Raw genomic sequence first — 27,787 nt, forward strand, 5'->3', positions numbered from 1 at the left:
CCAAATTGGTATTTTTGCTATAAAATGAATTCCTTCAGTCAAAACAAGTTCAAACCAATTTGTCCTTCATATATATCAATTCTAGGTAGGTTCAATGCATAAACCTCTTTAAATGACCTTGTTTGAGAAAGAAAAACAGGAATAGCCTTACTTTTGCGAGTTAAAGCCAAATTGGTATTTTTCCTATAAAATGAATTCCTTCAGTCAAAACAAGTTCAAACTAATTTTTTATTCATATATATCAATTCTAAGTAGGTTCCATGCATAAACCTCTTTAAATGACCTTGTTTGAGAAAGAAAAACAGGAATAGCCTTCTTTTGCGGAATTAAGACGAAATTCGGATTTTTGCTATAAAATGAATTCCTTCAGTCAAAACAAGTTCAAACTAATTTGTCCTTCATATATATCAATTCTAAGTAGGTTCCATGCATAAACCTCTTTAAATGACCTTGTTTGAGAAAGAAAAACAGGAATAGCCTTACTTTTGCGAGTTAAAGCCAAATTGGTATTTTTCCTATAAAATGAATTCCTTCAGTCAAAACAAGTTCAAACTAATTTGTCCTTCATATATATCAATTCTAAGTAGGTTCCATGCATAAACCTCTTTAAATGACCTTGTTTGAGAAAGCAAAACAGGAATAGCCTTACTTTTGCGAGTTAAAGCCAAATTGTTATTTTTGCTATAAAATGAATTTCTTCAGTCAAAACAAGTTCAAACTAATTTTTCCTTCATATATATCAATTCTAAGTAGGTTCCATGCATAAACCTCTTTAAATGACCTTGTATGAGAAAGAAAAACAGGAATAGCCTTATTTTGCGGAATTAAGACGAAATTCGGATTTTTGCTTATAAACACCAATTCCTTATGTCAAAACAAGTTCAAACTCCTATGTCCTTCATATATATCCATTTTAAGTAGGTTCCATGCATAAACCTCTTTAAATGACCTTGTTTGAGAAAGAAAAACAGGAATAGCCATACTTTTGCGAGTTAAAGCCAAATTGGTATTTTTGCTATAAAATGAATTCCTTCAGTCAAAACAAGTTCAAACTAATTTGTCCTTCATATATATCAATTCTAAATAGGTTCCATGCATAAACCTCTTTAAATGACCTTGTTTGAGAAAGAAAAACAGGAATAGCCTTACTTTTGCGAGTTAAAGCCAAATTGGTATTTTTGCTATAAAATGAATTCCTTCAGTCAAAACAAGTTCAAACTAATTTGTCCTTCATATATATCAATTCTAAGTAGGTTCCATGCATAAACCTCTTTAAATGACCTTGTTTGAGAAAGAAAAACAGGAATAGCCTTACTTTTGCGAGTTAAAGCCAAATTGGTATTTTTGCTATAAAATGAATTCCTTCAGTCAAAACAAGTTCAAACTCCATTGTCCTTCATATATATCCATTTTAAGTAGGTTCCATGCATAAACCTCTTTAAATGACCTTGTTTGAGAAAGCAAAACAGAAATAGCCTTACTTTTGCGAGTCAAACCAAAATTGGTATTTTTTCTATAAAATGAATTCCTTCAGTCAAAACAAGTTCAAACTAATTTGTCCTTTATATATATCAATTCTAAATAGGTTCCATGCATAAACCTCTTTAAATGACCTTGTTTGAGAAAGAAAAACAGGAATAGCCTTACTTTTGCGAGTTAAAGCCAAATTGGTATTTTTGCTATAAAATGAATTCCTTCAGTCAAAACAAGTTCAAACTAATTTGTCCTTCATATATATATCGATTCTAAGTAGGTTCCATGCATAAACCTCTTTAAATGACCTTGTATGAGAAAGAAAAACAGGAATAGCCTTCTTTTGCGGAATTAAGACGAAATTCGGATTTTTGCTTATAAACACCAATTCCTTCAGTCAAAACAAGTTCAAACTCCTATGTCCTTCATATATATCCATTTTAAGTAGGTTCCATGCATAAACCTCTTTAAATGACCTTGTTTGAGAAAGAAAAACAGGAATAGCCTTACTTTTGCGAGTTAAAGCCAAATTGGTATTTTTGCTATAAAATGAATTCCTTCAGTCAAAACAAGTTCAAACTAATTTGTCCTTCATATATATATCGATTCTAAGTAGGTTCCATGCATAAACCTCTTTAAATGACCTTGTATGAGAAAGAAAAACAGGAATAGCCTTCTTTTGCGGAATTAAGACGAAATTCGGATTTTTGCTTATAAACACCAATTCCTTCAGTCAAAACAAGTTCAAACTCCTATGTCCTTCATATATATCCATTTTAAGTAGGTTCCATGCATAAACCTCTTTAAATGACCTTGTTTGAGAAAGAAAAACAGGAATAGCCATCTTTTGCGGAGTTAAGGCCAAAATGGTATTTTTGCTATAAAATGAATTCCTTCAGTCAAAACAAGTTCAAACTCCTATGTCCTTCATATATATCCATTTTAAGTAGGTTCCATGCATAAACCTCTTTAAATGACCTTGTATGAGAAAGCAAAACAGGAATAGCCTTACTTTTGCGAGTTAAACCAAAATTGGTATTTTTTCTATAAAATGAATTCCTTCAGTCAAAACAAGTTCAAACTAATTTGTCCTTTATATATATCAATTCTAAATAGGTTCCATGCATAAACCTCTTTAAATGACCTTGTTTGAGAAAGAAAAACAGGAATAGCCTTACTTTTGCGAGTTAAAGCCAAATTGGTATTTTTGCTATAAAATGAATTCCTTCAGTCAAAACAAGTTCAAACCAATTTGTCCTTCATATATATCAATTCTAGGTAGGTTCAATGCATAAACCTCTTTAAATGACCTTGTTTGAGAAAGAAAAACAGGAATAGCCTTACTTTTGCGAGTTAAAGCCAAATTGGTATTTTTCCTATAAAATGAATTCCTTCAGTCAAAACAAGTTCAAACTAATTTTTTATTCATATATATCAATTCTAAGTAGGTTCCATGCATAAACCTCTTTAAATGACCTTGTTTGAGAAAGAAAAACAGGAATAGCCTTCTTTTGCGGAATTAAGACGAAATTCGGATTTTTGCTATAAAATGAATTCCTTCAGTCAAAACAAGTTCAAACTAATTTGTCCTTCATATATATCAATTCTAAGTAGGTTCCATGCATAAACCTCTTTAAATGACCTTGTTTGAGAAAGAAAAACAGGAATAGCCTTACTTTTGCGAGTTAAAGCCAAATTGGTATTTTTCCTATAAAATGAATTCCTTCAGTCAAAACAAGTTCAAACTAATGTGTCCTTCATATATATCAATTCTAAGTAGGTTCCATGCATAAACCTCTTTAAATGACCTTGTTTGAGAAAGCAAAACAGGAATAGCCTTACTTTTGCGAGTTAAAGCCAAATTGTTATTTTTGCTATAAAATGAATTTCTTCAGTCAAAACAAGTTCAAACTAATTTTTCCTTCATATATATCAATTCTAAGTAGGTTCCATGCATAAACCTCTTTAAATGACCTTGTATGAGAAAGAAAAACAGGAATAGCCTTATTTTGCGGAATTAAGACGAAATTCGGATTTTTGCTTATAAACACCAATTCCTTATGTCAAAACAAGTTCAAACTCCTATGTCCTTCATATATATCCATTTTAAGTAGGTTCCATGCATAAACCTCTTTAAATGACCTTGTTTGAGAAAGAAAAACAGGAATAGCCATACTTTTGCGAGTTAAAGCCAAATTGGTATTTTTGCTATAAAATGAATTCCTTCAGTCAAAACAAGTTCAAACTAATTTGTCCTTCATATATATCAATTCTAAATAGGTTCCATGCATAAACCTCTTTAAATGACCTTGTTTGAGAAAGAAAAACAGGAATAGCCTTACTTTTGCGAGTTAAAGCCAAATTGGTATTTTTGCTATAAAATGAATTCCTTCAGTCAAAACAAGTTCAAACTAATTTGTCCTTCATATATATCAATTCTAAGTAGGTTCCATGCATAAACCTCTTTAAATGACCTTGTTTGAGAAAGAAAAACAGGAATAGCCTTACTTTTGCGAGTTAAAGCCAAATTGGTATTTTTGCTATAAAATGAATTCCTTCAGTCAAAACAAGTTCAAACTCCATTGTCCTTCATATATATCCATTTTAAGTAGGTTCCATGCATAAACCTCTTTAAATGACCTTGTTTGAGAAAGCAAAACAGAAATAGCCTTACTTTTGCGAGTCAAACCAAAATTGGTATTTTTTCTATAAAATGAATTCCTTCAGTCAAAACAAGTTCAAACTAATTTGTCCTTTATATATATCAATTCTAAATAGGTTCCATGCATAAACCTCTTTAAATGACCTTGTTTGAGAAAGAAAAACAGGAATAGCCTTACTTTTGCGAGTTAAAGCCAAATTGGTATTTTTGCTATAAAATGAATTCCTTCAGTCAAAACAAGTTCAAACTAATTTGTCCTTCATATATATATCGATTCTAAGTAGGTTCCATGCATAAACCTCTTTAAATGACCTTGTATGAGAAAGAAAAACAGGAATAGCCTTCTTTTGCGGAATTAAGACGAAATTCGGATTTTTGCTTATAAACACCAATTCCTTCAGTCAAAACAAGTTCAAACTCCTATGTCCTTCATATATATCCATTTTAAGTAGGTTCCATGCATAAACCTCTTTAAATGACCTTGTTTGAGAAAGAAAAACAGGAATAGCCATCTTTTGCGGAGTTAAGGCCAAAATGGTATTTTTGCTATAAAATGAATTCCTTCAGTCAAAATAAGTTCAAACTCCTATGTCCTTCATATATATCCATTTTAAGTAGGTTCCATGCATAAACCTCTTTAAATGACCTTGTATGAGAAAGCAAAACAGGAATAGCCTTACTTTTGCGAGTTAAACCAAATTGGTATTTTTTCTATAAAATGAATTCCTTCAGTCAAAACAAGTTCAAACTAATTTGTCCTTCATATATATATCGATTCTAAGTAGGTTCCATGCATAAACCTCTTTAAATGACCTTGTATGAGAAAGAAAAACAGGAATAGCCTTCTTTTGCGGAATTAAGACGAAATTCGGATTTTTGCTTATAAACACCAATTCCTTCAGTCAAAACAAGTTCAAACTCCTATGTCCTTCATATATATCCATTTTAAGTAGGTTCCATGCATAAACCTCTTTAAATGACCTTGTTTGAGAAAGAAAAACAGGAATAGCCTTACTTTTGCGAGTTAAAGCCAAATTGGTATTTTTGCTATAAAATGAATTCCTTCAGTCAAAACAAGTTCACACTAATTTGTCCTTCATATATATCAATTCTAAGTAGGTTCCATGCATAAACCTCATTAAATGACCTTGTTTGAGAAAGAAAAACAGGAATAGCCTTACTTTTGCGAGTTAAAGCCAAATTGGTATTTTTTCTATAAAATGAATTCCTTCAGTCAAAACAAGTTCAAACTAATTTGTCCTTCATATATATATCGATTCTAAGTAGGTTCCATGCATAAACCTCTTTAAATGACCTTGTATGAGAAAGAAAAACAGGAATAGCCTTCTTTTGAGGAATTAAGACGAAATTCGGATTTTTGCTTATAAACACCAATTCCTTCAGTCAAAACAAGTTCAAACTCCTATGTCCTTCATATATATCCATTTTAAGTAGGTTCCATGCATAAACCTCTTTAAATGACCTTGTTTGAGAAAGAAAAACAGGAATAGCCTTACTTTTGCGAGTTAAAGCCAAATTGGTATTTTTGCTATAAAATGAATTCCTTCAGTCAAAACAATTTCAAACTAATTTGTCCTTCATATATATCAATTCTAAGTAGGTTCCATGCATAAACCTCTTTAAATGACCTTGTATGAGAAAGAAAAACAGGAATAGCCTTACTTTTGCGAGTTAAAGCCAAATTGGTATTTTTGCTATAAAATGAATTCCTTCAGTCAAAACAAGTTCAAACTAATTTGTCCTTCATATATATCAATTCTAAGTAGGTTCCATGCATAAACCTCATTAAATGACCTTGTTTGAGAAAGAAAAACAGGAATAGCCATCTTTTGCGGAGTTAAGGCCAAAATGGTATTTTTGCTATAAAATGAATTCCTTCAGTCAAAACAAGTTCAAACTCCTATGTCCTTCATATATATCCATTTTAAGTAGGTTCCATGCATAAACCTCTTTAAATGACCTTGTATGAGAAAGCAAAACAGGAATAGCCTTACTTTTGCGAGTTAAACCAAATTGGTATTTTTGCTATAAAATGAATTCCTTCAGTCAAAACAAGTTCAAACTCCTATGTCCTTCATATATATCCATTTTAAGTAGGTTCCATGCATAAACCTCTTTAAATGACCTTGTATGAGAAAGCAAAACAGGAATAGCCTTACTTTTGCGAGTTAAACCAAAATTGGTATTTTTTCTATAAAATGAATTCCTTCAGTCAAAACAAGTTCAAACTAATTTGTCCTTTATATATATCAATTCTAAATAGGTTCCATGCATAAACCTCTTTAAATGACCTTGTTTGAGAAAGAAAAACAGGAATAGCCTTACTTTTGCGAGTTAAAGCCAAATTGGTATTTTTGCTATAAAATGAATTCCTTCAGTCAAAACAAGTTCAAACCAATTTGTCCTTCATATATATCAATTCTAAGTAGGTTCAATGCATAAACCTCTTTAAATGACCTTGTTTGAGAAAGAAAAACAGGAATAGCCTTACTTTTGCGAGTTAAAGCCAAATTGGTATTTTTCCTATAAAATGAATTCCTTCAGTCAAAACAAGTTCAAACTAATTTTTTATTCATATATATCAATTCTAAGTAGGTTCCATGCATAAACCTCTTTAAATGACCTTGTTTGAGAAAGAAAAACAGGAATAGCCTTACTTTTGCGAGTTAAAGCCAAATTGGTAATTTTTCTATAAAATGAATTCCTTCAGTCAAAACAAGTTCAAACTAATTTGTCCTTCATATATAACAATTCTAAGTAGGTTCCATGCATAAACCTCTTTAAATGACCTTGTATGAGAAAGAAAAAAAGGAATAGCCTTCTTTTGCGGAATTAAGATGAAATTCGGATTTTTGCTTATAAACACCATTTTCTTCAGTCAAAACAAGTTCAAACTCCTATGTCCTTCATATATATCAATTCTAAGTAGGTTCCATGCATAAACCTCTTTAAATGACCTTGTTTGAGAAAGAAAAACAGGAATAGCCTTCTTTTGCGGAGTTAAGGCAAAAATGGTATTTTTGCTATAAAATGAATTCCTTCAGTCAAAACAAGTTCAAACTAATTTGTCCTTCATATATATATATCAATTCTAAGTAGGTTCCATGCATAAACCTCTTTAAATGACCTTGTATGAGAAAGAAAAACAGGAATAGCCTTACTTTTGCGAGTTAAAGCCAAATTGGTATTTTTGCTATAAAATGAATTCCTTCAGTCAAAACAAGTTCAAACTAATTTGTCCTTCATATATATCAATTCTAAGTAGGTTCCATGCATAAACCTCATTAAATGACCTTGTTTGAGAAAGAAAAACAGGAATAGCCATCTTTTGCGGAGTTAAGGCCAAAATGGTATTTTTGCTATAAAATGAATTCCTTCAGTCAAAACAAGTTCAAACTCCTATGTCCTTCATATATATCCATTTTAAGTAGGTTCCATGCATAAACCTCTTTAAATGACCTTGTATGAGAAAGCAAAACAGGAATAGCCTTACTTTTGCGAGTTAAACCAAATTGGTATTTTTGCTATAAAATGAATTCCTTCAGTCAAAACAAGTTCAAACTCCTATGTCCTTCATATATATCCATTTTAAGTAGGTTCCATGCATAAACCTCTTTAAATGACCTTGTATGAGAAAGCAAAACAGGAATAGCCTTACTTTTGCGAGTTAAACCAAAATTGGTATTTTTTCTATAAAATGAATTCCTTCAGTCAAAACAAGTTCAAACTAATTTGTCCTTTATATATATCAATTCTAAATAGGTTCCATGCATAAACCTCTTTAAATGACCTTGTTTGAGAAAGAAAAACAGGAATAGCCTTACTTTTGCGAGTTAAAGCCAAATTGGTATTTTTGCTATAAAATGAATTCCTTCAGTCAAAACAAGTTCAAACCAATTTGTCCTTCATATATATCAATTCTAAGTAGGTTCAATGCATAAACCTCTTTAAATGACCTTGTTTGAGAAAGAAAAACAGGAATAGCCTTACTTTTGCGAGTTAAAGCCAAATTGGTATTTTTCCTATAAAATGAATTCCTTCAGTCAAAACAAGTTCAAACTAATTTTTTATTCATATATATCAATTCTAAGTAGGTTCCATGCATAAACCTCTTTAAATGACCTTGTTTGAGAAAGAAAAACAGGAATAGCCTTACTTTTGCGAGTTAAAGCCAAATTGGTAATTTTTCTATAAAATGAATTCCTTCAGTCAAAACAAGTTCAAACTAATTTGTCCTTCATATATAACAATTCTAAGTAGGTTCCATGCATAAACCTCTTTAAATGACCTTGTATGAGAAAGAAAAAAAGGAATAGCCTTCTTTTGCGGAATTAAGATGAAATTCGGATTTTTGCTTATAAACACCATTTTCTTCAGTCAAAACAAGTTCAAACTCCTATGTCCTTCATATATATCAATTCTAAGTAGGTTCCATGCATAAACCTCTTTAAATGACCTTGTTTGAGAAAGAAAAACAGGAATAGCCTTCTTTTGCGGAGTTAAGGCAAAAATGGTATTTTTGCTATAAAATGAATTCCTTCAGTCAAAACAAGTTCAAACTAATTTGTCCTTCATATATATATATCGATTCTAAGTAGGTTCCATGCATAAACCTCTTTAAATGACCTTGTATGAGAAAGAAAAACAGGAATAGCCTTCTTTTGTGGAATTAAGACGAAATTCGGATTTTTGCTTATAAACACCAATTCCTTCAGTCAAAGCAAGTTCAAACTCCTATATCCTTCATATATATCCATTTTAAGTAGGTTCCATGCATAAACCTCTTTAGATGACCTTGTTTGAGAAAGAAAAACAGGAATAGCCTTACTTTTGCGAGTTAAAGCCAAATTGGTATTTTTGCTATAAAATGAATTCCTTCAGTCAAAACAAGTTCAAACTAATTTGTCCTTCATATATATCAATTCTAAGTAGGTTCCATGCATAAACCTCTTTAAATGACCTTGTTTGAGATTGAAAAACAGGAATAGCCTTACTTTTGCGAGTTAAAGCCAAATTGGTGTTTTTCCTATAAAATGAATTCCTTCAGTCAAAACAAGTTCAAACCAATTTGTCCTTCATATATATCAATTCAAAGTAGGTTCCATGCATAAACCTCTTTAAATGACCTTGTTTGAGAAAGAAAAACAGGAATAGCCTTACTTTTGCGAGTTAAAGCCAAATTGGTATTTTTGCTATAAAATGAATTCCTTCAGTCAAAACAAGTTCAAACTAATTTGTCCTTCATATATATAAATTCTAAGTAGGTTCCATGCATAAACCTCTTTAAATGACCATGTTTGAGAAAGAAAAACAGGAATAGCCTTACTTTTGCGAGTTAAAGCCAAATTGGTATTTTTGCTATAAAATGAATTCCTTCAGTCAAAACAAGTTCAAACTAATTTGTCCTTCATATATATCAATTCTAAGTAGGTTCCATGCATAAACCTCTTTAAATGACCTTGTTTGAGAAAGAAAAACAGGAATAGCCTTCTTTTGCGGAATTAAGACGAAATACGGATTTTTAATTATAAACACCATTTCCTTCAGTCAAAACAAGTTCAAACTCCTATGTCCTTCATATATATCAATTCTAAGTAGGTTCCATGCATAAACCTCTTTAAATGACCTTGTTTGAGAAAGAAAAACAGGAATAGCCATCTTTTGCGGATTTAAGGCCAAAATGGTATTTTTTCTATAAAATGAATTCCTTCAGTCAAAACAAGTTCAAACTCCTATGTCCTTCATATATATCCATTTTAAGTAGGTTCCATGCATAAACCTCTTTAAATGACCTTGTATGAGAAAGCAAAACAGGAATAGCCTTACTTTTGCGAGTTAAACCAAAATTGGTATTTTTTCTATAAATTGAATTCCTTCAGTCAAAACAAGTTCAAACTAATTTGTCCTTCACATATATGAATTCTAAGTAGGTTCCATGCATAAACCTCTTTAAACAGTAGCAGCCAGGCTTTAACAGCATCAGCCAGGCTTTAACAGCAGCAGCCAGGCTTTCACAGCACTCAGGCTTTCACAGCAGTCAGGCTTTCACAGCAGCATCCAGGCTTTCAGAGCAGCCAGGATTTTAATAGCAGCAGCAAGGCTTTATCAGCAGCCAGGCGTTCACAGAAGCCAGTTTTAACAGTAGCAGCCAGGCTTTAACAGTAGCAGCCAGGCTTTAACAGTAGCAGCCAGGCTTTCAAAGCAGCCAAGCTTTAACAGCAGCAGCCAGGCTTTAATAGCAGCAGCCAGCCTTTCACAGCAGCCAGGCTTTAATAGCAGCATTCAGGCTTTCACAGCAGCGGCCAGGCTTTATTAACAGCAAGGCTGTAAAAGCACCAGCCAGGCTATAACATCATTCAGGCTTTCACAGCAGCGGCCAGGCTTTATTAGCAGCCAGGCTTTAATATCAGCAGCCAGGCTTTCACAGCAGCCAGGCTTTCACAGCAGCCAGGCTTTAACAGAAGCAGCAAGGCTTTAACAGCAGCTAGGCGTTCACAGCCGAGAGTGTTTAACAGCAGCAGCCAGGCTTTAACAATAGCAGCCAGGCTTTCACAGCAGCAGCCAGGCTTCAACAGCAGCAGCCAGGCTTTCAAAGCAGCTAGGCTTTAACAATAGGAGCCAGGCTTTCACAGCAGCCAGGCTTAAACAGTATCATCCAGGCTTTAAAATCAGCAGCAAGGCTTTCACAGCAGAAGCCAGGCTTTCACAGCAGCCAGGCTTTCTAAGCAGCCAGGCTTTAACAGCAGCAGCCAGGCTTTCACAGCAGCCAGGGTTTCATAACAGCAGCCAGGTTTCAGAGCAGCCAGGCTTTAACAGCAGCAGACAGGCTTTAACAGCAGCAGCCAGGCTTTAACAGCAGCAGCCAGGCTTTCACAGCATTAGCTAGGCTTTAACAGCAGCAGCCAGGTTTTCCCAGCAGCCAGGCTTTAACAGTAACAGCCAGGCTTGAACATTAGCAGCCAGGCTTTCAAAGCAGCCAGGCTTTAGCCAGGCTTTAACCGCAGCCAGGTTTTTTACAGCAGCAGCCAGTTTTTAACAGCAGCCAGGCATTCACATCAGCCAGGTGTTAACAGTAGCAGCCAGGCTTTCAAAGCAGCCAGGCTTTAACAGCAGCAGCCAGGCTTTCAAAGCAGCCAGGCTTTAATAGCAGCAGCAGGCTTTCAAAGCAGCTAAGCTTTAACAATAGCAGCCAGGCTTAAACAGTAGCAGCCAGGCTTTAACAGCAGTAGCCAGACTTTCACAGCCGCCAGGCCTTAACAGCAGCAGCCAGGTTTTAACAGAAGCAGTCAGGCTTTCACAGCAGTCAGGCTTTCACAGCAGCATCCAGGCTTTCAGAGTAGCCAGGCTTTAATAGCAGCAGCCAGGCTTTATCAGCAGCCAGGCGTTCACAGAAGCCAGGTTTTAACAGTAGCAGCCAGGCTTTAACAGCAGCAGCCAGGCTTTCACAGCAGCCAGGCTTTCACAGCAGCAGCCAGGCTTTCACAGCAGCATTGATGCTTTAACAGCAGCAGCCAGGCTTTCACAGCAGCCAGGCGTTCACAGCAGCAAGGTTTTAACAGTAGCAGCCAGGCTTTAACAGCAACAGCCAGGCTTTCACAGCCGCACGGGCCTCAACAGCAGCAGCCAGGCTTTTACAGCAGCAGACAGGATTTCACAGCAGTCAGGCTTTCACAGCAGCATCAAGGCTTTCAGAGCAGCCAGGCTTTAATAGCAGCAGCCAGGTTTTACAGCAGCCAGATTTTTAAGCAGCCAGGCTTTAACAGCAGCGGCCAGGCTTTCACAGCAGCAGCCAGGCTTTAACAGCATTAGCGAGGCTTTCACAGCAGCAGTAAGGCTTTCAGAGCAGCCAGGTTTTAACAGCAGCAGCCAGGCTATCACAGCAGCTAGGCTTTAACAGCAGCAGCCAGGCTTTCACAGCAGCCAGGGGTTCACAGCAGCCAGGTTTTAACAGTAGCAGCCAGGCTTTAACAGCAGTAGCCAGGCTTTCACAGTAGCCAGGCTTTAACAGCAGCCAAACTTTCCCAGCAGCCAGGTTTTAACAGCAGAAGTCAGGCTTTAAAAAGCAGCAGCCAGGCTTTAACAGCAGCCAGGCTTTAACAGCAGCCAGGCGTTCACAGCAGCGAGGTTTTAACAGTAGCAGCCAGGCTTTAACAGCAGCAGCCAGGCTTTAAAAAGCAGCAGCCAGTTTTTAACAGCAGCCAGGCTTTGACAGCAGCCAGGCGTTCACAGCAGCGAGGTTTTAACAGTAGCAGCCAGGCTTTAACAGCAGCAGCCAGGCTTTAACAGCAGCCAGGCTTTAACAATAGCCAGGCATTAACAGCAGCAGCGAAGCTTTAAGAGCAGGAGCCAGGCTTTAACAGCAGCAGCCAGGCTTTCACAGCAGCAGCGAGGCTTTAAGAGCATCCAGGCTTTCTAAGCAGCCAGGCTTTCTAAGCAGCCAGGCTTTAAAAGCATCCAGGCTTTAAGAGCAGCAGCCAGGCTTTAAACAGCAGCAGCCAGGCTTTAACATTAGCCAGGCTTTAACAGCAGCAGCCAGTTTTTAACAGCAGCCAGGCGTTCACAGCAGCCAGGTCTTAACAGTAGCAGCTAAGCTTTCAAAGCAGCCAGGCTTTAACAGAGGCGACCAGGCTTTCACGGCAGCAGCCAGGCTTTCACAGCAGCCAGGCTTTCACAGCAGCCAGGCGTTAACAGCAGCGGCCAGGCTTTCATAGCAGCCAGGCTTCAACAGTAGAAGCCAGGCTTTAACAGTAGCAACCAGGCTTTCAAAGCAGCCAGGCTTTAACAGCAGCATTCAGGCTTTAATAGCAGCAGCCAGGCTTTCACAGCAGCCAGGCTTTAATAGCAACGGCCAGGCTTCAACAGCAGCAGCCAGGCTTTCACAGCAGCCAGGCTGTAAAAGCAGCAGCCAGGCTTTGACATCAGCATTCAGGCTTTCACAGCAGCAGCCAGGCTTTAACAGCAGCAGCCAGGCTTTCACAGCAGCAGCCAGGCTTTAACAGCAGCAGCCAGGCTTTCAAAGCAGCCAGGTTTTTTACAGCAGCAGCCAGTTTTTAACAGCAGAAAGGTTTTAACAGTAGCAGCAAGGCTTTCAAAGCAGCCAGGCTTTAACAGCAGCAGCCAGGCGTTCACAGCAGCAAGGTTTTAACAGTAGCAGCCAGGCTTTAACAGCAACAGCAAGGCTTTCACAGCCGCACGGGCCTCAACAGCAGCAGCCAGGCTTTTACAGCAGCAGACAGGATTTCACAGCAGTCAGGCTTTCACAGCAGCATCAAGGCTTTCAGAGCAGCCAGGCTTTAATTGCAGCAGCCAGGTTTTACAGCAGCCAGATTTTTAAGCAGCCAGGCTTTAACAGCAGCGGCCAGGCTTTCACAGCAGCAGCCAGGCTTTAACAGCATTAGCGAGGCTTTCACAGCAGCAGTAAGGCTTTCAGAGCAGCCAGGTTTTAACAGCAGCAGCCAGGCTATCACAGCAGCTAGGCTTTAACAGCAGCAGCCAGGCTTTCACAGCAGCCAGGGGTTCACAGCAGCCAGGTTTTAACAGTAGCAGCCAGGCTTTAACAGCAGTAGCCAGGCTTTCACAGTAGCCAGGCTTTAACAGCAGCCAAACTTTCACAGCAGCCAGGTTTTAACAGCAGAAGTCAGGCTTTAAAAAGCAGCAGCCAGGCTTTAACAGCAGCCAGGCTTTAACAGCAGCCAGGCGTTTCACAGCAGCGAGGTTTTAACAGTAGCAGCCAGGCTTTAACAGCAGCAGCCAGGCTTTAAAAAGCAGCAGCCAGGCTTTAACAGCAGCCAGGCTTTGACAGCAGCCAGGCGTTCACAGCAGCGAGGTTTTAACAGTAGCAGCCAGGCTTTAACAGCAGCAGCCAGGCTTTAACAGCAGCCAGGCTTTAACAATAGCCAGGCTTTAACAGCAGCAGCGAAGCTTTAAGAGCAGGAGCCAGGCTTTAACAGCAGCAGCCAGGCTTTCACAGCAGCAGCGAGGCTTTAAGAGCATCCAGGCTTTCTAAGCAGCCAGGCTTTCTAAGCAGCCAGGCTTTAAAAGCATCCAGGCTTTAAGAGCAGCAGCCAGGCTTTAAACAGCAGCAGCCAGGCTTTAACATTAGCCAGGCTTTAACAGCAGCAGCCAGTTTTTAACAGCAGCCAGGCGTTCACAGCAGCCAGGTCTTAACAGTAGCAGCTAAGCTTTCAAAGCAGCCAGGCTTTAACAGAGGCGACCAGGCTTTCACGGCAGCAGCCAGGCTTTCACAGCAGCCAGGCTTTCACAGCAGCCAGGCGTTAACAGCAGCGGCCAGGCTTTCATAGCAGCCAGGCTTCAACAGTAGAAGCCAGGCTTTAACAGTAGCAACCAGGCTTTCAAAGCAGCCAGGGTTTAACAGAAGCAGTCAGGCTTTCACAGCAGTCAGGCTTTCACAGCAGCATCCAGGCTTTCAGAGTAGCCAGGCTTTAATAGCAGCAGCCAGGCTTTATCAGCAGCCAGGCGTTCACAGAAGCCAGGTTTTAACAGTAGCAGCCAGGCTTTAACAGCAGCAGCCAGGCTTTCACAGCAGCCAGGCTTTTAAGCAGCCAGGCTTTCACAGCAGCGGCCAGGCTTTCACAGCAGCAGCCAGGCTTTCACAGCAGCATTGATGCTTTAACAGCAGCAGCCAGGCTTTCACAGAAGCCAGGCGTTCACAGCAGCAAGGTTTTAACAGTAGCAGCCAGGCTTTAACAGCAACAGCCAGGCTTTCACAGTAGCCAGGCTTTAACAGCAGTTAAGCTTTCACAGCAGCCAGGTTTTAACAGCAGCAGCCAGGCTTTAAACAGTAGCAGCAAGGCTTTAACAGCAGCCAGCTTTAACAGCAGAAGCCAGGCGTTCACAGCAGCCAGGTTTTAACCGTAGCAGCCAGGCTTTAACAGCAAGAGCCAAGCTTTCACAGCAGCCAGGCTTTAACAGCAGCCAGGCTTTCACAATAGCCAGGTTATAACAGCAGAAGCCAGGCTTTAAATAATAGCAGCCAGGCTTTCACAGCAGCCAGGCTTAAACAGTAGCAGCCAGGCTTTAACAATAGCCAGGCTTTAACAGCAGCAGCGAAGCTTTAAGAGCAGGAGCCAGGCTTTAACAGCAGCAGCCAGGCTTTCACAGCAGCAGCGAGGCTTTAAGAGCAGCCAGGCTTTCTAAGCAGCCAGGCTTTAAAAGCATCCAGGCTTTAAGAGCAGCAGCCAGGCTTTAAACAGCAGCAGCCAGGCTTTAACATTAGCCAGGCTTTAACAGCAGCAGCCAGTTTTTAAAAGCAGCCAGGCGTTCACAGCAGCCAGGTCTTAACAGTAGCAGCTAAGCTTTCAAAGCAGCCAGGCTTTAACAGAGGCGACCAGGCTTTCACGGCAGCAGCCAGGCTTTCACAGCAGCCAGGCTTTCACAGCAGCCAGGCGTTAACAGCAGCGGCCAGGCTTTCATAGCAGCCAGGCTTTAACAGTAGAAGCCAGGCTTTAACAGTAGCAACCAGGCTTTCAAAGCAGCCAGGCTTTAACAGCAGCATTCAGGCTTTAATAGCAGCAGCCAGGCTTTCACAGCAGCCAGGCTTTAATAGCAACGGCCAGGCTTCAACAGCAGCAGCCAGGCTTTCACAGCAGCCAGGCTGTAAAAGCAGCAGCCAGGCTTTAACATCAGCATTCAGGCTTTAACAGCAGCAGCCAGGCTTTCACAGCAGCAGCCAGGCTTTAACAGCAGCAGCCAGGCTTTCAAAGCAGCCAGGTTTTTTACAGCAGCAGCCAGTTTTTAACAGCAGAAAGGTTTTAACAGTAGCAGCAAGGCTTTCAAAGCAGCTAGGCTTTAACAGCAGCAGCCATGCTTTCAAAGCAGCCAGGCTTTAATAGCAGCAGCAGGCTTTTAGAGCAGCTAGGCTTTAACAATAGCAGCCAGGCTTTCACAGCAGCCAGGCTTAAACAGTAGCAGCCATGTTTTAACAGCATCAGCCAGGCTTTCACAGACGCCAGGCCTTAAAAGCAGCAGCCAGGCTTTAACAGCTGCAGCCAGGCTTTCACAGCAGTCAGGCTTTCACAGCATCCAGGCTTTCACAGCAGCATCCAGGCTTTCAGAGCAGCCAGGTTTTAATAGCAGCAGCCAGGCTTTATCAGCAGCCAGGCGTTCACAGAAGCCAGGTTTTAACAGTAGCAGCAAGGCTTTAACAGCAACAGCCATTTTTTCACAGTAGCCAGGCTTTAACAGCAGTTAAGCTTTCACAGCAGCCAGGTTTTAACAGCAGCAGCCAGGCTTTAAACAGTAGCAGCAAGGCTTTAACAGCAGCCAGCTTTAACAGCAGAAGCCAGGCGTTCACAGCAGCCAGGTTTTAACCGTAGCAGCCAGGCTTTAACAGCAAGAGCCAAGCTTTCACAGCAGCTAGGCTTTAACAGCAGCCAGGCTTTCACAATAGCCAGGTTATAACAGCAGAAGCCAGGCTTTAAACAATAGCAGCCAGGCTTTCACAGCAGCCAGGCTTAAACAGTAGCAGCCAGGCTTTAACAGCAGCAGCCAGGCTTTAACAGCAGCAGCCAGGCTTTCACAGCAGTCAGGCTTTCACAGCAGTCAGGCTTTCACAGCAGTCAGGCTTTCACAGCAGCATCCAAGCTTTCAGAGCAGCCATGCTTTAATAGCAGCAGCAAGGCTTTATCAGCAGCCAGGCGTTCACAGAAGCCAGGTTTTAACAGTAGCAGCCAGGCTTTAACAGCAGCAGCCAGGCTTTCACAGCAGCCAAGCTTTTAAGCAGCCAGGCTTTAACAGCAGTGGCCAGGCTTTCACAGCAGCAGTCAGGCTTTCACAGCAGCAGTCAGGCTTTCAGAGCAGCCAGCCTTTAAGAGAAGAAGCCAGGCTTTCACAGCAGCATTGAGGCTTTAACAGCAGCAACAGCCAGGCTTTCACATTAACCAGGCTTTCACAGCAGCCAGGTTTTAACAGTAGCAGCCAGGCTTTAACAGTAACAGCCAGTTTTTCACAGTAGCCAGTCTTTAACAGCAGCCAAGCTTTCACAGCAGCCAGGTTTTAACAGCAGCAGCCAGGCTTTAAACAGCAGCAGCAAGGCTTTAACAGCAGCCAGCTTTAACAGCAGAAGCCAGGCGTTCACAGCAGCCAGGTTTTAACAGTAGCAGCCAGGCTTTAACAGCAACAGCCAGGCTTTCACAGCAGCCAGGCTTTAACAGCAGCCAGGCTTTCACAATAGCCAGGTTATAACAGCAGCAGCCAGGCTTTAAACAGCAACAGCCAGGCTTTAACAGCAGCCAGGCTTTAGCAGCAGTAGCCAGGCTTTAGCAGCAGCAGCCAGGCATTAGCAGCAGCAGCCAGGCTTTAAAAGCAGCAGCCAGGCTTTAACAGCAGCAGCCATGTTTCAGAGCAGCCAGGCTTTAACAGCAGCAGCCAAGCTTTCACAGCAGCAAGGCTTTCACAGCAGCAGCCAGGTTTCAGAGCAGCCAGGCTTTAAAAGCAGCTAGGCTTTAGCAGCAGCAGCCAGGCTTTTACAGCAGCAGCCAGGCGTTCACAGCGGCCAGGTTTTAACAGTAACAGCAAGGCTTTCAAAGCAGCCAGGGTTTCACAGCCTCCAGGCTTTAACAGCAGCAGCCAGGCTTTAACAGCAGCAGCCAGGCTTTCACAGCAGCAAGGCTTTCACAGCAGCAGCCAGGTTTCAGAGCAGCCAGGCTTTAACAGCAGCAGCCAGGCTTTAACAGCATCCAGGCTTTAAAAGCAGCTAGGCTTTAGCAGCAGCAGCCAGGCTTTTACAGCAGCAGCCAGGCTTTTACAGCAGCAGCCAGGCTTTAACAGCAGCCATTCGTTCACAGCAGCCAGGTTTTAACAGTAACAGCAAGGCTTTCAAAGCAGCCAGGCTTTCACAGCCTCCAGGCTTTCACAGCAGCCGCCAGGCTTTAACCGCAGCCAGGCATTTACAGCAGCCAGGTTTTTTACAGCAGCAGCCAGGAGTTCACAGCAGCCAGGTTTTAACAGTAGCAGCCAGGCTTTCAAAGGATTTCCTTCAGTCAAAACTAGTTCAAACTCTTTATGCCTTCCTATATAGCCATTCTAAGTAGGTTCCATCCATAAACCTCTTTAAATTAATATGTTTGAGAAAGAAAAACAGCAAAAGCTTTCATTTCAGGAGATAAGGCCAAATTGGTATCTTTGCTACAAAAGGAATTCCGTCATTCAAAACTAGTTCAAACTCTTTATGCCTTCATATATAGCAATTCTAAGTAAGTTCAATGCATAAACATCTTTAAATGACCTTGTTTGAGAAAGAAAAACAGCAAAAGCTTTCATTTGAGGAGATAAGGCCAAATTGGTATTTTGCTATAAGAGGAATTCCTTTAGTCTAAATATGTTCAAACTCTTTTGTCCTTCATATATATCCATTCTAAGTAGGTTCCATGCATAAAATTCTTTAAATGACCTTGTTTGAGAAAGAATAACAGCAAACGCTTTCATTTGAGGAGATAAGGCCAAATTGGTATTTTTGCTATAAAAGGAATTCCTTCAGTCAAAACAAGTTCAAACTCTTTATGCCTCCATATATAGCCATTCTAAGTAGGTTCCATCCATAAACCTCTTTAAATGACTTTGTTTGAGAAAGAAACACAGAAAAAGCTTTCATTTGAGGAGAAAAGGCCAAATTGGTATTTTTGCTATAAGAGGAATTCCTTCAGTCCAAATATGTTCAAACTCCTTTGTCCTTCATATATATCCATTCTAAGTAGGTTCCATGCATAAACCTCTTTAAATGACGTTGTTTGAGAAAGTAAAACAGCAAAAGCTTTCCTTTGCGGAGTTAAGAAGAAATTCGGATTTTTGCTTATAAACACAAATTCCTTCAGTCAAAACAAGTTCAAACTCTTTATGCCTTCATATATATCCATTCTAAGTAGGTTCCATCCATAAACCTCTTTAAATGACTTTGTTTGAGAAAGAAACACAGAAAAAGCTTTCATTTGAGGAGATAAATCCAATTTGGTATTTTTGCTATAAAAGGAATTCCTTCAGTCAAAACTAGTTCAAACTCTTTATGCCTTCATATATAGCCATTCTAAGTAGGTTCCATCCATATACCTCTTTAAATGACTTTGATTGAGAAAGAAACATAGGAATAGCCTTCCTTTGCGGAGTTAAGACGAAATTTGGATTTTTGCTTATAAACACAAATTCCTTCAGTCAAAACAAGTTCAAACTCTTTATGCCTTCATATATAGCCATTCTAAGTAAGTTCAATGCATAAACATCTTTAAATGACCTTGTTTGAGAAAGAAAAACAGCAAAAGATTTCATTTGAGGAGATAATAGCAAAATTGGTATTTTTGCTATAAAAGGAATTCCTTCAGTCAAAACTAATTCAAACTCTTTATGCTTTCATATATAGCCATTCTAAGTAGGTTCAATGCATAAACATCTTTAAATGACCTTGTTTGAGGAAGAAACACAGGAATAGCCTTCCTTTGCGGAGTTAAGATGAAATTCGGATTTTTGCTTATAAACACAAATTCCTTCAGTCAAAACAAGTTCAAACTCTTTTGTCCTTCATATATAGCCATTCTAAGTAAGTTCAATGCATAAACATCTGTAACCCTAATCCCTGATAGGGGATGTTTTTGTCCACTTGGGGTGAACTTTCTCCTCTAATTTCACACTGTAGATAGTGATACTCATCATATTTGGTCCAGTTGTGTATTTTTGACTATTTTTTCGAATTTCAAACACACATCATATACGATGCAATTTTTCATTGTGTAAAAAAAAAAACTCCTTAATTTCTGAAAAGGGACATTTTTGAAAAAAAAACTCACAAAAACTGCTATATTTTCAACATATAGAATGCAAAGTGGAATTGTTGAGGGGGGATAATTATGGTCTGGGATAAGTCAATGATCAGCAACAAAATTGATTTTTAGGGACTTTTAATTTTTTTGCTATGTCTGATTTAAAAAAAACTCCTTAATTTCTGAAAAGGGACATTTTTGTCCCCTTTTAAAACTACCTAAAAACATATTTTTTTCATAAATCTTTTATTCCACTTCAGTTCTGATCATAACTACAACGTTTTCAATTATTTTCAAAAAAATTAACCCTTTAGATGACAATTTGAACTTTTTAGCCCAATTTTGAAGCCTTTAGGTGCCAGTATCTTCAAAATATGGATTGCAGAGTGGAAATATTGAGTAGGGATAATTAGGGTCTGGGATATGTCAATGATTAGCAACAACTTTGATTTTTAGGGATTTTTAATTTTTTTATTATGCCTGATTTAAAAAAAAAATCCTTAATATCTGAAAAGGGCCATTTTTGTCCCCTTCTAAAATGATCCCCAAAATACCATATATTAATATTTTTTTCCACTTTTTTTTTTCAGAAATCTTTTCTTCCACTTCATTTCTGATCATAACCATCAAGTTTTCAATTATTTTCAGAAAATTAACCCTTTAAATACCAGTGTATATGAGGTAAACACCAATTTTCGTTAAAAAACAGACACAAAAACTGCTGTATTTTCAATATATGCAATGCAAAGTGAAATATTCGATGGGGGATTATTAGGTCTGGGATATGTCATTGATGAGCTACAATATCAGTTTTATCAGTGTAGTGAATTCTGAGAGAGGCCGCCTCAAAAAACGGTGTAGAAAATGAGTGCTGAAGAAAGCTGCTGAAACGGACGTAGTCGAACAAAAGAAATCTTTATTTCTGTCGTCAGGTCCGTCTCATTTACAGAAAATGCATCTTCTGGGAGAGCCTGTTGTCAAATGGAAAAGCTCTCTGCTCTTGGAGAGAAAGTCCCTACGTTTTAAAGAAGATTCAAGGCCACTGGTCCAGGCATAAAGCCAAGAGATATGGTCTGACTTTAAGGATGTCTCCCATCAAATCTACCTTATTTGGTCATATTAAGAGTTTATTTTTCAGTGTATCTCAGTGCCTTGCACGGAGACGCGCACAACAATTATGCACTTGAAACTATCCAGCTGCGAACTCAAATGAACCTGACAGATTTCCTCATGTGCCTTGGGCCCCATTTTGCCTGTGGGTCCATACACTTCATTCCCCCCTTCGGGACTACTTAGAGTCCCGAAACACAAAATGGCCTCTACAATATGTGTCATGGTAAATGGTCAAACCCATGAACCGGCATCAACAAAGACTTCACTTGTTCAACATTATTGATTGCCCAATCTCTTAATATATCATAAGCCCTCAATTTCTGAGTCAACTGATTAGTTAAACTCCTATTTACGTGTCTATGCGCACATTATTTTCACTATTTTAGACTAGGTAAGCTAAATCTATCATATAAATAGTCCAAATTCGGCTACAGTAAACCAGCCTACCGGTCTCCCTCCAGTCACACAGCTCATCAGTCTCCTGACATGACTAAACATTCATGTCTTGCTCTCCCATACAATCTGTGTGTCTCTGTGGGGAACCTGCAGGTCAGTTGTCATCCAGTCGATAAAAAACCACCCTTCCTAAAAGGTAGGGAAAAAGATTGGATGACCTAAGGGAATGTCACTCTGGTGCCAATCTAAGCAAGCAATCCCTGTTTCATATTAACAATTACCTTTACCATTAACGTCTAATTTCAGGACCTTTATGGTCAATTTGGTCCAACTTTGTCCTATTATGTCCACAAAGCGTGGATCCTACTGTATTACAGAGAATAGGCTATATCAAAAGCATAATGACAACAATATCACAAGTAACATATAAGTTCACACTCCATTATGGCATACAATGCAGATTGAAATGGTTCATAACAGCAACCAAGATTATAACATCAACGATTCCATTTTTCATGATTATAACTCAATCTACACAATTCTAGAGTTTTAGCAAACTAGTACTACTGAAAAATATCAATGCATTTGCAGTGGAGTAGCCGTGCAGCTTAGTTTCCATCTTTTGTTATCCAACGTCCATTTTCCTTTATCGTATTCTCCTGTCCAGGCTCCCACAGTCCGTTTTCATCATCCCGTCTTGAGTCTCTGAGTCCATTCCATGGGGGTCCCTGGAAAGCCAGTGTCTCTCAGTTTGTTTCCCATTTCCCAGAATGTCATACTGAGAAGAAAGAAAAGAAAACACCCACCAGTATCTTGCCGGAAAATTAACTTATGCTACAGTATATTGCATGATTACATAATTGTCGCACGATGTGTCCAAACTCCGCTTCCAGAGTCCTACTTACTATACCTGTATATGTTGTTTACTAATTCCCCTAATTTCTATATTAGTGTGTATGTGACATGTGTATCTACTTGTGTCCACCCATCTTATCCTGTTAGCCTCAGCATAGTCATTCCCCCCTTACATCTGTCAAAACTCCCGTACAGAGTTGGAACACCTCGGCGTCTGGCCACACCACTGCAATAGCAGATTGTTAAGTAAAACACTGTATCATAAATGTAGACAAGATTAATAAGACTGCACACAGTCAGAAATAAGTGATAAACCATGAAAAAACGTCACACTCAGTATAAAACTATAAAATATGTTTGTGGTAATAACCGCTAAGCTTTCCATCCCAGGAGTGGCTCCTGCATGGTGCTAGAAACAGAACCTCTTTTCTAGTCTGGTTTCAACCTTTCATCACTCAACTGGCAACTCCGTAATGAGCACATTTCTTAGGAACACGAGTTGGAGTGGACCCTGGCCAAAATAACAAACAAAACAGGTCTATTTTGAATATGGTTGACTTTCCTGACAAAATTAATGCAAACTAAAAATACAGTCATCTTACCTCCCTAGAGTAATATAAACAGGAGAAAACTGGGTTAACAAAATGGCCGTCCACTCCTACTGCATGATTGTCTTAGTTGTATCTTTAAAGTGGATACATATCCATGATATCATCCTCTGCTTGCACCTCTTCCGTGTCTTCATTCCACCTTCCCCTTTCCAATAATGGCTTTTGTGCTTGGTTCTCCTCTTTTTCCTGTTCGCCAAACTGTCAATGGGGTCAATCTCTTCTGCTGGTGGTTCTTGTTGGATTGTAACGACCCAGTATGGCAGTTTTAGACTAGCCATAAAACAACAACCTGTCCATCCATATGGTAAAAATAGATATACTTTATTACCACACACCCACCATATGTCTTTAACGGTTCCAATGGTCACATTTACAGGGATTAGTTCATGTTTAGCCCACAGGGTCCTAGTCTCTCGTTTATCCGGGGCATGGAAAGTTACCCTTGTCTGGCCTTCAATCTTGTTGTTTGCTTCTCTTCTGACTTGCATCTTATAGCTATCGCACTCTGATATTCCTACGAACATCCCTGGCTACCGCACCGTGAGTGTCGTTTGAACAAAAATAGACTTTGGCCTTAACGGCCACTACTTCCCTTGGATCGGGCCGTGCTGCTGCCCCCTTCTCCTGTTGATGTTGTAAATTAAGATATGGCAAATCGCTTAACCATGTACATTCCTATTTGGGTGTAAATAGATGTTTTGACAGAGCCAACCACCTATCCGTTGGTGCTTGTTGATCATATAACAACCAAGATAACGCATACTCCTGACACAAGGGACTAAGTGGCTCAGGTATTTTCTCCAGAATTGACTGCCACGTGTTTGGTGCTGGAACCTTTACAAAGCAGGGGCAGTTATCAAGTGTAGCTCGCCGTACGGAATGAGTCAGTTGTTGGAACAACATGTTCTTATTAGCCCATGGGTCAGTAATTTGCAATACCGAAGAATCAAACCCAAACGCCCTCCATTTATTTTCTCTTTTATAAATTGTCTGTTCATCCCCAGCTGCGTCATTTTCTTGCTGTTCAAAATCTAGTGTCTCTTTGTCTAATTTCCTATTGACATGGTAAATGGTGTCCGATGGTACCACCTTTTTCTCCACCTCGCTTGTTGGCGGAGCAGATTTTGCTATGGTATTCCCTATCCTGTTATTGTTATTGGAGGTAGTGTTAATTTTCGCTACAGTCCCCCGAGCAATACTAGTGGTTGCCGGCTCTATTATTTCCCCTTTGGATGTGTGTACGAGTGGAGGGAGTTGTGTTGAGACAGGTGTTGCTTCAGGAATTATCGTCTTTGTTTCCGCCCCTCCATTTCTTAACCTTAATCTCACATATTTGACTTCAGGTTCAGCTCTATTACGCCCTTCTTTCCCCTGGGTTGGGGACCCAAAATATATACACGTATACATTCCTTGATCCCTTTTTTGAACATGTCGCACAAAAAGACTACAGTCTCCTTCTTGTTTCACTCTCCTTGCCTCATTAACCAGTACATACTTTGGTGGCGCGTTGATGGTGGCGTTTGAGTAGGTTATCAGTTTTCCGTAGTTGTCTTTCCACTGTGGTAGATGGGGTCCTCCCACGTCCACCACTTTGCACTCGCATGGAAGCAGGGCCGACTGACCCTCGGCCACTATTACCTTTATCGCCGTATCTCTCGGGTTTGGTCTTTCTGCGGACGGACTTTGGCCTCCTTGGTACAGGTGACTCTGTGCCACTTCTCGAAGCGTCATTGTTGTTCTCTTTGATCTTTGTTGGATTGCTTTCTGGAGAGGAGGCCCCCGTTGTCTCTGGCACGTGTTGCAAATTGATAATAATAATAATAATAATACCTAAGTTTTATATAGCGCTTTTCCAAATGCTCAAAGACGCTTAATTGATGACCCCAAATCTTTGTAGACCCTTTTACTTGGACCGCTGTCCCTGTGCTGCACACAACTTCAAATGGTCCTTCCCGGCGTGCGTTAAACCACTTTCTCCTAAAGACCTTCACGAACACTTTGTCCCCTGGCTGCAAAATGTCTCTCTTTTGCTACGCAAGCTTCTCCTGCTCGTGGTCCTGTTTTTGCCTGTCAATGACATACGTGGATATGTTCCCATGTAACCATATACTTAACGTATGTCTTCATTTCATCCTCCAACAGAGACAAACTTGGACCTTTCCCGTTTGTTCGCAAAAAGGGCGTGGGCATTCGTCTGCCCGTCACCAACTCATGTGGTGTCATTTGCAAATCGCGAAGTGCGCCTGAACGGCATGCCATTAGAGCAAGTGGAAGCGCTGCCACCCAATTCAGTCTCGTATGTTGACAGATTTTTACAAGACGGTTTTTCAACACGCCGTTCATTTTCTCACACATGCCTTGGCTCTGTGGATGATAAACCGCTCCAAGACGTTGTTTGATTCCTAGTTTCTGTAGGATCAGTTTTACAGTTCTATCAACAAATTCTCACCCATTATCTGATGATATTCTATCTTGAAGCCCCCATCTGGGTATGACTTCACGACACAGGAACTTAGCGACAGATTGAGCGTCTTTTCGCCAAGTTGGGCAGGCCTCTGGCCATCGTGAGAACCTGTCCACTACCACCAACATGTACCTTTTGCCGTCCACTGGTTTTATCATGTCAACAAAATCCATGACCAACTCCCGCATAGGGCCTTTTGGAGTCGGAATGTGCCCTGGAGGAATTGTCATACCTCTCCTAACATTATTTTTCAAAAAAATGGCACATCTTCCGATGACGTGATCAGCCTGTTCGAGCAAGTACGGTGCCCAAAAACCCCGTACTCTTGTGTGATCTTTCTCTTAACTTCCCCCCTTGCAACATGGGCTTGCCCGTGTGCTTCCTGAACGCGCAGACCTAACAAATCTGGGGGCGCCACCATCAAACCCTCATGGTTTCTCCAAAGACCCGTAGGGTCTTGACTGGCAACCCTCTCAGCCCAACGCTGCTTGTCCATCGTACACGCTGCTTCCTGCATTAAATTCACATCTTTAAGTGTGATTTTGTCATCTAGGTCTAGCTTTTTCAACGACAAAATCCGTTCCGTGCGCTTTACTATCGTGAAGCTGGCTACCAACTCACTGCCTATCTAATAGCAGGATCCACTTAAAGCCTGCTGATGGTTTACAAATCCCAGAACGGTTTAGGGTCAAAATACATCTGTGATATGTTCAGAGAATATAACCTATCAGAGTTCTCAGATCCAAGGACTGAGGTTAGCTGGTCCAGTCCAGACTCCAGACTAAACATGGAGAAGCAGCCTTTAGCTGTTACGCTGCAACAAGTGGAACAAACTGCTAGTGGAGATTAAACTTTCACCAGATGGAGACATTTTTAAATCCAGGTTAAAAACATTTCTTTTCTCATGTGTCTATGCATGAAATCTGCACGCAATCTTTGAACTTATCTGGACTGTTGCTTGTTTCTAAATTAATTTAAAGGATTTTATTTGTTTCTCTTTATATTCTTTTTTGCATTTTAAATGCTTCTTCCACTCCCTGCTGCAATGCTTTTATTCTGTGTAAAGCACCTTGAATTGCTTGTACATGAAATGTGCTATGTAAATAAATTTGATTTGATTTGATTTAATTATCTAACTGGGCCGTACAGTGATCCACCCTGTGCTTGGTCACAAAGCTACTTATCTGTGGTAAACCATACTTCAGAAAGGCATTCTTCAATTGTTTTCAATAATTTTGTGTCTCCTTCCGCACTGAGATTTCCTTAAAAACCAAACTTCTTTTTCCCCTCTCGTCTGAGTGGCCTATTTAATATTATCTGTGTCCCGTTAAAACATTTATTTGACGTTCCCATCTCAATTCCTATTTTCTTCTAAACAAGTATTCCCCATTTTATGTCCCTTTAATAGCCAACCAGTTTGAATGGAGTACACTTGAGCAACTGATCAGATCAGCGGAACACTGTTTTTTGCTGACTTATGTTTCCCCCAGTCTGTTGTTTCACTGAGACACTACTGGATAATTACAACCCAAACCAGTTTATGCACAGATCACCTTCCTATACATACATACATACATACATACAAACAAACTATTATTTTTCTCAATTTCTCATCTCTGTTTTAACGTACATACAGTCATTTATCTCTGTAGTTTTCTCACACTGACTATGGACTCCTTAACATTTTAACTCACGTTTTTGCAGATCTCAGTCAAATAGTACACATTAATATTGAACTTTACTGGGTGAGCAGGTCTTTGTTGCCTTCAGTAGCCTATATGTGAACATCTATGTCTATGTATGAATATCTTTCTTATATTTCTTGGTATTGTTCTGTGTGTGTGAGGCCTAAACCCAATTTCTATGTGGCACCCGCGGTGTCACGGAAGCAGTGGTGGTACTCTGTTCCGCATCGTCTTCATTTTTGTTAATCCATGCTTCATACCATAAAATTGGAAATACTATAATAAAGGTAATGATAAACAATACACAGGTAGTTCCTCTTAACCCACAAAATCCTGGTAATCTGAATGGATGCCACGGCCAATGTCTGTCCATTTTTCTGTCTTATTTTAGCCGCACCCTATGTTCTCGTTTTAGCCGTTGTTTTCTTCACTGAGGTTGAGATGAACCTCTCCTGTTGAAAGAGTTCCCCTTTGTAGTCAGACTTATGCTTCAGAGAACGGTGGTGGGTAACTAATCTTTCCCTTTTTCTGAAGGTCGTGGTCTTACTAGTTTACAGTGTGATAAGTGAATCCAGGAAGTCCTTTCTACTTTTTCAGCTGCTGTGGGTGTTGTACATAGTACCTGATATGGACCTTCCCCCCTTTGGACTGGGCCAGTTCTTTGTCCCTTTTTCTTTATTGGTTTGATGAAGATCCAGTCTCCGGGTTTTACTGTCTTCAGAGATTCCTCCACAGGTTCA

Source organism: Odontesthes bonariensis, chromosome 6 (genome assembly GCF_027942865.1).
Source record: "Odontesthes bonariensis isolate fOdoBon6 chromosome 6, fOdoBon6.hap1, whole genome shotgun sequence".
In the NCBI taxonomy this organism is placed as follows: Eukaryota; Metazoa; Chordata; class Actinopteri; order Atheriniformes; family Atherinopsidae; genus Odontesthes; species Odontesthes bonariensis.